Genomic DNA, 12,851 nt, shown 5'->3' with positions numbered 1-12,851 from the left:
TTTATGCCATGGAAACGTAGTAATGAAACTTGGTGGGAAATAATTTTAAATGAAAATCGGTGTAACTAGTCATTGCAGCGTGAAAAATTCCATAAGAAAATTTGTATTTTCATAAGTAGTGTAGTTTGCTGACTTTGCCATACAACGTCTCGTAGACACTTTTTTTTCTTTTGTGCAAATTTTTCTGAACTAGAATTGTCCAGGAGTCAGGTAAAAATTAGGTCAATTATTTCTTCTCGAACTAAATAATACAGATTTCCAAAAATCATTTCCCTTACGAATGTGTGCCTTCGCAAAATCAGTCAGTATCAATCATACCAGCCAGTAGTTTAGGTGCACTGGTTTTTGGTTCCGTCACAATTGTCCTTAGAATGGCCCTCTTTTGGTGTGATTTCAATTTTTGGGGACGATCAGTACGTTTTTGATCTTCAAAAGAATTAGTTTCGTTGTATCGGTTTATAATATAGTGTACAGTCGAGTGCGATTTATTTATTGTCTGTGTAATATTTCTGAAAGAATAACCATCTTCTCTTAGTTTAACTACTAATTTACGAATAGCAATTGGTATCTCCGTTGTTCAATGTATGTGAATTGAATAAAACGGACTAAGCGTATGTTTATCGTTCTTAATGGCTACTAAAACAATGATAACATGCTCGTTGATATGTAGAGCTCTCAGTCCATACGGGTTTTCCCTATTCTACTATTTTTATCTGTTATTCATACACATCGATAAATGTACGGAGACTTTTTTGCTGTTATTTTCCAAAGTTGTTGTACATACATACATGTATAAAATAAACTAATTAATATATATGCTCTATTTTTTTAAAAACAAATATTAATATGTTTCTGAATAAATGTGTGTCAAAAATATGAAGTTAATCAACTTTTGAATTATCATTTTATGTTTTTGAACAAATTTGACAACAGTGTACAGATACTTTTTTTACCCACTGTAATTGTCGTAACAGAAACAAGCATGATGTAAACTACTGTAATTTTTTAATCCCAGGTTATTAACTATATTTTTCTAAAATGAAAAAAAAACCTAAATGATGGTGTTATGATATATGTGAAAGATCAACTATGTTTAGATTGTTTTTTTTTAAATATGAATATGTTAATGCCAATATTTTAAATATTGTTTTAAAAAGTAATAATACATCTTTATGCATTTTGTGTATTTATAGGACACCTTCATGTGATAGAAACGAATTTTTGACCAGTTTAAATAGTATATTTACCTCAGTTAAAAATTTTACTGGAAAAGTCATAACTATCGGGTATATGAACTTAAACATCATAGGTAATAATTGTGTTGATAACGAATATTTAGATATTTTATCGGAAAACGATTTTAAATCTTTCATTAATGTATTTACCAGAATGCCGATAGGTATGAGACCGTCTTGTTTGGATCACATATTTATTAAAAATGTAAATGAGTGTAAAATGAGGCAGGGGTACTTCAAACTAACATCACAGATCACATTTCTACAATTATGTCTATTGAAAATGAATAAAAAGAAACAATTACCAAAAATAATGTCAAAATAAATTTAATAAAGTATCTTCTAGCCCTAAACATACTTAAAATGTGATAAGAGAAATCACAGACATGAAGAACACAAAAAATGATGATATTAAAAAAATTAAGATAAACGATAGAATAATAGATACCTGCGATAATCCTCACTTGGTATCAAACACTTTCAACAACTTTTTTACTAATGTAGGTAGAAATCTATCCAATAATATTGTAAAATCGACTTTGACGTATAAAAAAGACGCTTGTTCAGTTTCTTTTAATAATTTCTTAACGGAAATTATTTATGAATCTGATGTTCTAAAAGTCTTCACTCACTTAAAAGATGAAACAGCTGCTGGTTTTGATGGAATCTCGGTTAAAATCATTAAACATGTGGCTAATAAAATAATAAGTCCTTTAACACATATTTTTAATTTAAGTATTAAAAACAGTATTTTTCCAGAGAAATTTATATGGCAATAATTAAACCTCTATTCAAAAATGGGGATAAAACATGTATAAACAACTATAGACCCATTTCTATGCAAGTAATTTCTCAAAAATATTTGAAAAAATAGACTCATCATATTTTTAGAAAAATTCGAACTTCTGTCTAAAAATCAACTTGGTTTCAGACCAGGACTAGGTACGGAAAATGCGATTTATTAAATCTGCACTTGATGATAAAAAGAAAGTAATGGCAATATTTTTAGATTTAGCTAAAGCGTTCGACACAGTTAATCACTCAGCACTTTTAAATATTTTGCCTGAATTTGGTATTATTACATCAAGTTTAGATTGGTTTAAGAGTTATTTGGAAGACAGAAGGCAAATAGTGCGAATAAATAGCTTTATCGGTAATGAAATGATAATAAACTGCGGAGTACCACAAGGTAGTTCTGGGTCCCATTCTGTTTATCCTATACATAAATAGTGTTTGTAAATCAAAAATTAAAGGACTTATTACTACATATGCTGATGATACGTGCTTACTTTTCTCAGGAAATTCATGGGTGGATGTACGTATTAAAGCTATTAAAGGTTTTAAAAGAGTAGTCGATTTTCTAAATCATAGAAAACGATCGATAAATTATAATAAAACTATGTTTATGAATTTCATGATTAATGATAGAGAAGATAATTTTGATACATTAAAATTTCATGTCTGCGATAATAATAACTCATGCTAACTCATGATATAAAATCATCATCATCATCATGTAGCCTCACAACTCGGTAAGAGTTTTTGGCTGCCACTGTCACCGACCTCCAATAATTACGATCCTGGATTCTTTCCTCCCAATCCGTTACTTCTAGTCTCTCTAGATCTTGACGGACTCCATCCATCCATCGTTTCTTGGGTCTGCCTCTGATTCTTCTTCCTGTAGGTTTATATTCAATTGACGCCCTAACTTCATTTGTCTCATCTCTTCTCATTGTGTGCCCAAACCACTGAATTCTCTGACCCTTCGCGCAACTTATTATATAGGGTACTTTGGTGATTTCCCTTTTTTCTGCGTTTTTTCTTATACGCCATCTATTTATTGTGGTGTCGAACACTGGCCCACATATTGTTCTTAGTACTTTATTCTCGAAGCTTCTTAGCTTTTGTTCAATTTGCATTGTCATCGACCATACTTCACTCCCATAAGTTAATGTTGGTCTCACAATACTTACGTATAGACGTACTTTTGTTCCTCTAGAGAATAGTTTTGATTTAAAATATTTGATTAGTGCAAAAAAAGCCCTTTCCGCTTTGAGTAAGCGACTGGTTTTTCAGCACTCCAGTCGTTGTTACCAGTTATTGTTACTCTTAAATACTAGAAGCTCTGGGTTTTCTCGAACACATAGTTATCTACCGTGAGGTCTTCCCCACCTCTACCCGCCAACGTTTCCATTACTTTTGTTTTCTCTTCATTTATTTCTAGGCCAATCTTTTTAGCTTCATGTATGAGTGTTTTTGTGTTTCGCACTATCATTTACTTATTTTCTCCTACTAAATTCAAATCGTCTGCAAATTCCAACACATCGAGCGTGGTTTTGCCAATATTAATTCCTAGTTTATTACTTTGTACACTGCGTATCACTTTCTCTAATGTTATGTTGAACAATATTGGTGATAGTGCATCACCTTGTTTGAGCCCAGTCATTACTTCGAATTCTATGATGTAAAATGATATAAAATGCAAAACGTTAATAAGAGTCTCTAGTATTCGTTATCTGGGTCTAATTTTTGACAAGAATCTAAGATGGAATCTGCATGTGAACAATTTAGTAATGCATCAACGTACTATGAGTAGTACCAATGCAAGTGGTTCGAACAGTATATCTAGCATTATATTTAGCATTAATGCAATATGGTCTACTTATTTGGGGAGGCCTTTCTGCTAATTCCCTAAAATTTTTATTAATCCAACAAAGACAAATTGTTCGAATATGTTTACAGAAACCTACTCTTGAAGGTTTAACAAGTCAAAACTTTAAAATTATTTAATGTATTATCTGTGGAATTTCTATTTAAAAATACTTCCATTTTATGGGTAGGTAAAAATATAGATAGGTAATTAGAGAAATATAAATAATGAAAAAAACAAAAAGGGAGCATTTAGCATACGACGTTAAAGTGATGTATTTTAAAAAAGCTTTTAGTCAAAAATTCGTGGACTACCTGAGTCCTACTTATTTTAATTCTATGCCTGTTATTATTAAAAAGAATATAATCGATAAACATAAAAATGTTAAAATAACTATTAATAACCGGTTATTATTGAACTTAGAATAAGTTATGTATAGGTTTACAAGTAGTTATCATGTACACCTTAGTATTTTATTTTTATTTCATTATTATTCCATTATTATTTGTAAGTAAACTGTCGCTCTCTACCTTCAACACAAGCTTGCTTTTAGAAGGTAGATTATCTCATTGTTATTTATTTAATACTTATTTTATGTAATAACAATGGATTTACAATACAATTTTTTTTTAAAAATACCCATTTACCTTCCCTCCAAGGGGAGCAAGTTTTTTAGGTCCTTTAAGTTGAAATTTTGTCAGTAGTTAGAACTCATATGTATCCATTATATATTAAACGAAGAAAAATGTTGGTACTTCAGTTTTTTTTTGGTTGTCGGAAAACTGTGTTTTTTGCAAATTTCGTATTTTTTAACATAATATACACCTTAAATCCTAAAAAGCCAGTACAGTGGTATCGGGGCATAGTGGGGACAAGGAGGTCACAGGTTTATATGAAGTATTACAACTGAAAGTGATAAAATTATTTTTAAAGAAACGCTTGGATGCGAATCAGTAGATAGTATTTTCAAACCAGTAAAGTCCAAACAAGCACAGTATAAACCAGCATAGTAAAAAAGAATTATAGTTAGGTGCAGTATTTACAAATCAGCATCAAAGCGTTTATTTAAAAGTAATTTCATCACTTTTATGAATAATAATAGACCTATGACCTCACTGTTCCCTCTATGTTTTGATTCCATTATGCCTCGACCCCACTGTTCTAGTCCTCTCGGATAAAATCACATTAATATAATATAATAAGATTAAAAATACTTTGGTTAAAATAACCCTCGGACACTCAGGTTATTATTTTATTTATAAGCGTTTCGAACGACAGAGATTTTGCGTTTTTACAATTGCAACCGAAATATAATTTTCTAAGTTTTATTTTAATATTTAAATACTATTTTTGCTTGCTTCAATAATTATGTATTTTAACAAACAGCGCTATTGACACGAGCAGCATTCTAAATGGGAAGACACTTCAAGACAACTATTTCATAACTTGAACGAGCGAAACATTTTAATAGTCGACTTGTATGCGTTTTCCCTCTCTCAAAAATATTATTTTTCCTATTTTGAAGTTATACTATAGTTCTTGCATAATTTAATTTATAATTTGATGTATAAACAATGCATTTTCGTAGCAACTAACATCAGTACCTATAGATATATATCGTTTAAAGATTTTTGATACAACTTATTTAAACGCTCAGCTGAATATGCTTTAGTACAATTTGATATGATTTCTAGTGTCAGCAAATTTATACGTGTCAATTTAATGCCTTCGTTTTTATTACGTAATAACACCGAATCTGTTTTAGGGTTGGTAGTACAACTAAAATCTGGACGTAATTGTATGCGTTTTGCGATATTTTGAATTGTGTTCATAATGTTGTTAAATGCTAAGACTATTATGAAATAAAAATAAATACTGTCATTATTAGTTTGTAACGAATCTCTTAAATGCTATGGTCTTTTTCAATACTCATGTTTTATTAGATTATAAAATATTTTGATGAAATTTTGTAGATTGATAAAATTTTTGTACGTATACCTACTGTATAAAAAAAATCATCAGTGTTAGTTTTGATCATTTCAATCGTTGCAATTATTAGTATGCATTATCCACAAATAAATTTTCCTAGTTCAAATATAAAGTACTGGATAGCCTTGTAATACCCTTGTGGTTTTATACATCATTAAGCTTAATGGGCCTTTAAGGCCCAATGTTGCCATCATGAGATGATGGTTTCTAGAAGGATTCGCTATTCTTTTTCACTGGACGATTGCTAACACACTGCCGCCTTACCCACTCAGCCAATTCTCCAAATTTTTATATAGGATTTTATTTATTTATTGACACTCAAAGGGTGAGGTGTATAAACGTACATTTAGGTACATAATATAGGTAATAGGTATAAGGATACGGATATCAAGACGGAACATAAAATACAACGGCATTGCAAAAAAAAAAAATTACAATGACAAATTATCAACTTTAATTTTAAACTGTTGTAGTACATAAAAAAAATCATTATCAATAATTTTATTTGCAGATGAGAGGAGGCGATATAATAGGCTCTTTGTTGTACAGTTATATTTTTAGGTGGTACTTAAAAGGGGTTGATCTTAATCGTGGTTGGTCTGTAATAATATTAGGAACTTTTAATTTTACTAGCATGTGTTTTACTTCGGGAAAGTCAAATATTGTCATGCGTTTAGTTTGATAAGTATATTTTTATTGTGGTTAGGGTTTTTTTATAGTTATATAATTTTATTAGTTTACCAATTTATGTTTAAATTATTTATACCTACGTGTTTATTTTTTTTTTAATTTGTTCGTTAAGCCATTAATGTGGTTAACACCCCATTTATAGTATATTTCCAGAAAATTCACTATATAAGATTAAAAAGCAATTGTTTTTTTTTAAATGGCATTCTTAAAAGTTACACGGTTAATGTTTGAATAAAATTGTAGACGAAAAGATGACGATAAAAAATCCTGTACTATGAATTTTATTAAAGAAGCTTTAAAATTTAATGATGAAGATAAAATAACATTAAAGATTTTAGGTTGTTTTATGAATAAACAGTTTGTTTACGCTTGTCCGCGTTGCGTTATCAGTAATCGGCTCTGCTTCCAGTGCCGCAACTAAGTATTTTGGGCCCCAGGGCAGCAGAAGTTTTTTTTGCCCCCATTGTTCATACATCATATTATCTTCCCTCCTGTAATAAATTGCTTTCAACCCTACCACAATTATTATACTTTAACCGTGGTGTTTCTTAGAATGATTTCTCATATTTTTTTACATCAGTGTTTATTAAACAGTACAAAAAAACATAAAATACACAAAATGTGTCATTAGAAATAAATTGTATTAGTAATTACCAATTACTTACCTAGTATAATAATAAAAAACAAATAAGTAAATTAATTTAAAATAAAACATAACTATTAACAGAATAATTATTAATTACATATTATTTATATTTAAATTAAAACTTTATCCTCTTTGCCTTTAAATTTGAGAAGTCTGTTATAATTTTATCTAAGGATAATTCTTTTGTACGTTGTTGTTCAATGTTTAAAACTGCAATATTTAATAGTCGGTCCTGGCCCATTGAGTTTCTTAAATAATTTTTAATTATTTTTAGTTTAGAGAAAGGTCTCTCGGCAGTAGCAACTGTGACTGGCCAAGACAAAAAAATAATACAAGCTCCTAAAACTTCAGAATAGCTACAAGACAAATCATTTTCTAAAATAAATAATGTTAAATCACGAATAGACCACAATTTTTTATTTTTTACTATTTCTTTAAGAGAATTTGACATGTTAACTCGGAACCAACATCTGACTTGTAATTTTGAACAAAATTATAACTCCTTTTAATTGTTTCAGTTTCTTCAGATTTAATAATTGATTCTGGCCTTAAAAATTCGAATGTATCACAAACATCTCGAAAACTTTCAAATCGTGATTTAAGCTGCACCAATACAGTATCAATAAGGGGAAAAAATATTTTTATTTTAAAATTATTTTCTGTGATATTTAACCTACGGTCACCATCCACTTCATCAGAAATTGTTTTTGCAAGTCGTTGTCTAGTTTATAAACTATTTAATGGTATGCCTCATTTTGCACAAAACTCTTTTGCATATTTCACAATATTAATGTAGTCATTTCTAAGATTTTTTATTGATGAAAACGATTCAGCTAATTTATCGCGTGCATTATGAAGATCCATATTATGTTGTTGTAAAAGTTTTGACACCCCATGCAATGGTCGTAATACGCTTTCCCATAAACAAAACATTAACACACATTAAAAGACTCCATTTTTATTCAAGTTATGAATATAGTAATATACTATATAGTACATACCGATATTATCTAAATTTTTTTTTTTACAAATGCATCCAACGATCTTTTCAATTTTTAAATTCAGGATTATTTTTTATTTTTTTTTTACTTTTTGTTTTTGATGACCACTGAGCTGTTTAGGTTTAGTTGACATGTTTTTAATTTTTATAATAATTATTTATAAGAATAGTCAGAATTTAGTTCCTCGAAATTCGTTAACGGAAAAACAAACAAATTTCGTGATAGACTGACTTTATACTTCCGCTATTATAACTTTATTAGTTAATCTTAACAGTTTTAAATACTGTAACCATGGTTATTAAACTACAGAGCAATTACTAATAAGTAATAACAGTGTTAATAGGCTGCCTATCGATTTTCAGAGAACTACTATAAATATCTACTATTATAAAATCGATAAGAATTGTTTGACAAATAGATAAATCTTTTAAATTTTTTATTTTAATAACTGCTTTTGTTCTTAAATCAGGACCGAGACTGAGGGTATCTAAGTTAGAAATTATGCCCCAAAATTCATCTTATAGTGCCCTTTTATCAGGGCGTCGCCCTGTTCGCCCCCCCGGTAGTTGCGGCACTGGGCGCGTCCCTCCTTCCCGTGCTCTCCATAGCCCCATTCACGCTCACACTATCAAATGTACCATATTTTTCTTGTTTTATTATGTGGCATAACCTTTAAAACTTTTTCCCACACCCATCGTCGCATAAATTAAACTGTAATATTCTTTTTCCCTTCGTATAAACTGATTCCCTTTCTTTCATCCTTGTACTCTTCTCCCTATGTGCTGTCGTTCCTACACACTGCGCATAGCCCGTTGAGGTTGTGAGTTCGGTTGCCTATCCGGGACCGACTCGGGGGGGCAACTCAATATTTTTTTTTGTTTTGTATAAATCATTATTTTGGTCCTTCGAATACATTTTTTCGGTCGTTTCTTTGTTTCTTCGTAAATAACAATTCGCTTAGTTCAAACTACGAACAATAAAATTGTATGGAAAAATCCATAATCTCGTCAACTAAATTTTGTCGACCTATAAAATATCAATTACAACCTGAAACTGAACAGATTTCAATAATAGAAGAGGGATATATAAATCAACAAATCAATGCTTTAGAACCATTTAAATCAGATTTTGAAACTATTAATTTTAATATGATGCTTACTATGGTTATCGGAAAAGTAAGTCATTTTAAGTATAACTTATTTAACTATTTTTTAGGTCTGTATGCATTACATTAGCGATGTTTCTGGAATGAGGTATTATATTGACATTTTCATGTTTTAGCTTTGGCACATAACCGAAAAAAGCGTTCGTTACAAAAGCGTAACGAAAAAAGTTTTTCAGCCGAGTCTGCAACCACGAAAGAGCATTTTCATGTCCCGTTGAAGTACCGAATAAATATAGATTAGTTATGGAATTATAATAAAAAATAAAAAAATTACATGGAGCTTCCAGTTACAGCATAAGGCCAAGGACATTAAAAAATTATGTAATATCATGTTTTTGGCTAAAATTTTAGTGTTTATTATCTGGCCAAAAGTAACTTAACATAGTTTAATATATGGAGAATTAAACTATTTTGAATTTATTATTTAGTTCTAATTTGAACGTTGAACGTACAACATATCTCTTATCTATATCTTACCCTTATCCCCTACCCACTATCTTCCGTCCCTATCACTCACCCCTATCCCCTACCCCTATCTCATATCTCATATCAGATAACAGCGTAACACTTTTTTCGTTACGCTTTTTTGGTAACACTTTTTTTCGGTTATGCACCACAGCTAATTCCATTTGCATTGGAATTCTTCTCTTGATTTTCCTATAAATGCAATTTTAAACAATATAAAAATTAATAGGTACCGAAGTACGTGTGTGAACAATACAACTATTTTTTGGTTAACTATGTTGTGCATCTAATTAAAAAATATTTGCTCTTTATTGGAAATTATAATAGATTAAAAATAAATAGAAGTGCATTGGTGCAACTAGAGGGGAGCTAACGAAGTTCAGAAATTTTTAGAGTCTGAACAAGTTTAGAAGGATTTGAACTTTCCTAGTCCTCCCTCTAGTTGCGTCAATGTAGAAGAGATGTACTACTACAATATTATGTATTTATATTTTTATTAGAATTTAAAATACTATCAACAGTGTTTTAGAAGCAGTTGTTTTGTTAATTTAACTTCGACTTTAGATTCGACTTCGACTCAAGTACATTTATTTAGCTCTTTCTACGTTTGCCTGTGAAATAAAATTACCAAACGGTTATACGTTTATGTATGATATATATCTATTTGATTAATTGCCAATGATCCGTACTCTCTATTTGGGCGCGGTAAAAACTGCAAGTAACAAATGAGAATTTGTTACTTTGACATCTGCAGCACTTTCCACGTAGTCCATACTTTTTGTTTTTGGTGACTTTCAAGCATGCCGCTCCCATCCAATTCGTCTTTCTGCGGCACTTGACACAGTAGGTTAGCAGGTAACTTTGGGCAGCCATACTTTGCAATCAATAAAACGCTATTTACCAACTTTTATAATACATTCAAAAAGAAACTCCGGAACATCGGACCGAAAAACAATTATACGATATCGTGCATGCAAAAATAAATATAATATTTAAATTGAATGTAACTAGCCTAACCGAAACAATAAATTTACAAACTGTGACCAGCCAGTATAGTAATTTTACTTAACCGGTACACTGATACCAACAATGTGTTACTTATACATGGAAGAAACATGTCGCTTTTGCAATTTTTTTTTAAATGAATTTAATATACTATGTACAATTTATACAACATGTTCAGTATAATAAGTAAATGAGTTGATAGTAAAAATATGAAAGTACATAGCTTGAATGGCTTCTGCGATTTATGTGGTTAAAAGAGATTTCGGTTATTCTCCGAGCACGAGCGCCCTGCTCGATTAGACGGCCCTCGTCCTGAAGGATAAATCATAGGGGGGCTAGATTCATTAATTTGCCAACTCAAACAATTTTTCACGCTACGCTCAAATTTTTGTTGATAACATTATAAGAATGTGTATCTCAAATTTATTAATTTTATCCACATATAAAGCTAGAACAAATTATTTTATTATTCAATGCCATTAATGAGTCAGCCTCAATTGCTGGTTAGGTCAAACTTTTTAAGGTAAAAATGTTTGATGAAAATCATAAACTAGTGATACATATAATTTACGCACTACTATTGAATGATCATAGTCTTGAATTGCTAAAAATATAGCAAATGCACTCTAAATAAAGTAAAATAATTCAATTTTGGATACAACCATAGAATTAAATACTTTAATAACTGATTACATTTTTTTTACAGAACAGTAAAATTAACTATTAAACAACATACAAATATATAATATTTAAAATAATATTCTTCGATGTTTTAAATTAAACCACTGTTCCTAATTTATTTTTATCAACTTCGTCTACTATATCTTTTTCAATGCCTAAAAGCATTAAAGAATCTAACCTATCATCACTCATTGTTGACCTAAGATAATTTTTAATAAGTTTTAGTTTGCTGAATGGCCGTTCATTAGTCGCAACACTTACCGGCGCAGTCAATGCTGATCTACAAAGACTATTTGCTGATGGTAGAATTTGTTTTACTTCTTTACATTTTTCAATAATACTGAGGAAAGTAACTTACATTTTTGCACATTGTTTCTAATATTTCTAACTCGGCTTGAATGGCTTCAAAGTCTTTGCACTTTGAAAAATCACTTTTGGGGGGAAATATTAACAAGGCGTTTTGTATATTTTTAAGGTTTATATTTTCTTTCTTGAATGGGAATGAAAAGATTTTATAAAGTGGCATTATTGTATGAATAAATATTTTAAAATTGTCTTTTGACAAATTTATGAGTGTAGAGAGTATAAATATAAATTATTTTTTATAAAATGTATGAAAGGTTATATCAGCTTGAGTGCCTGCATTTTGATCTAACCGAGTTGGCTTTTTTCTTAATCAGCGATGAAGTTTAAAATCATATTCTGAATCTACACCAAGATTTGATGCAAAGGAAGTCGCACTATCAATCAAATCATTAATTTTCTCTGAATCTGGCTTCTATTAAAACAGCAGCATCACTTACGCACACACTTTTTGTTTCCAGAGTCTCAAAGTTAATGATTTCATTTTAAACATCATATGTTTTTTATGAATATCAAAGATACAATGAAGTCAAAATAATGCATCTTTTTTTTAATACCAAATGCTTTTGTTCTTGTATTTTTATTAAATGTTTCAGGGTGTAACATATAGCTTCAAATGAAAACCACACAGCTTTAATGGACTCTGCATGAGCTGCCCACCTTGTTTTGGATGAATTTCTTAGTTTTAATGTGTTATCTAAATCCATCATTTGTTTATTTAATACACTATATCTTTTATTGCTAGCTGAAAAAAATACATAAAGGTTTTCCAAGTTATCAAACATACCTGACACAATTAAACTCGAATCACATGCATGTTCCAAAAATACTTATATTTAAATTATTATATTTTTTTTAATTCATATTTTGATACTTTCATGCAATGTGAATCGATATATATATATATACACATACACTTATATACTTAACTGTCTATTATACTATATCTACCTATATCATA

General features: G+C 29.9%; 1 pseudogene; it reads right to left on the bottom strand.

Annotated features, from left to right (window-relative positions):
* Positions 1–3,510: 3,510 nt before the first annotated feature.
* On the bottom strand, positions 3,511–10,643 carry LOC126847661 (zinc finger MYM-type protein 1-like; annotated as a pseudogene).
* Between the last annotated feature and the right edge of the window lie 2,208 nt (positions 10,644–12,851).

This window comes from Adelges cooleyi, unplaced genomic scaffold (genome assembly GCF_023614345.1).
Source record: "Adelges cooleyi isolate 19-005CV unplaced genomic scaffold, UGA_ACOO_1.1 ACOO_flye_CR_arks_rails_tigmint_CR_PRNA_115, whole genome shotgun sequence".
Lineage (NCBI taxonomy): Eukaryota > Metazoa > Arthropoda > Insecta > Hemiptera > Adelgidae > Adelges > Adelges cooleyi.
This window is presented reverse-complemented; position numbering and strand designations above follow the sequence as displayed.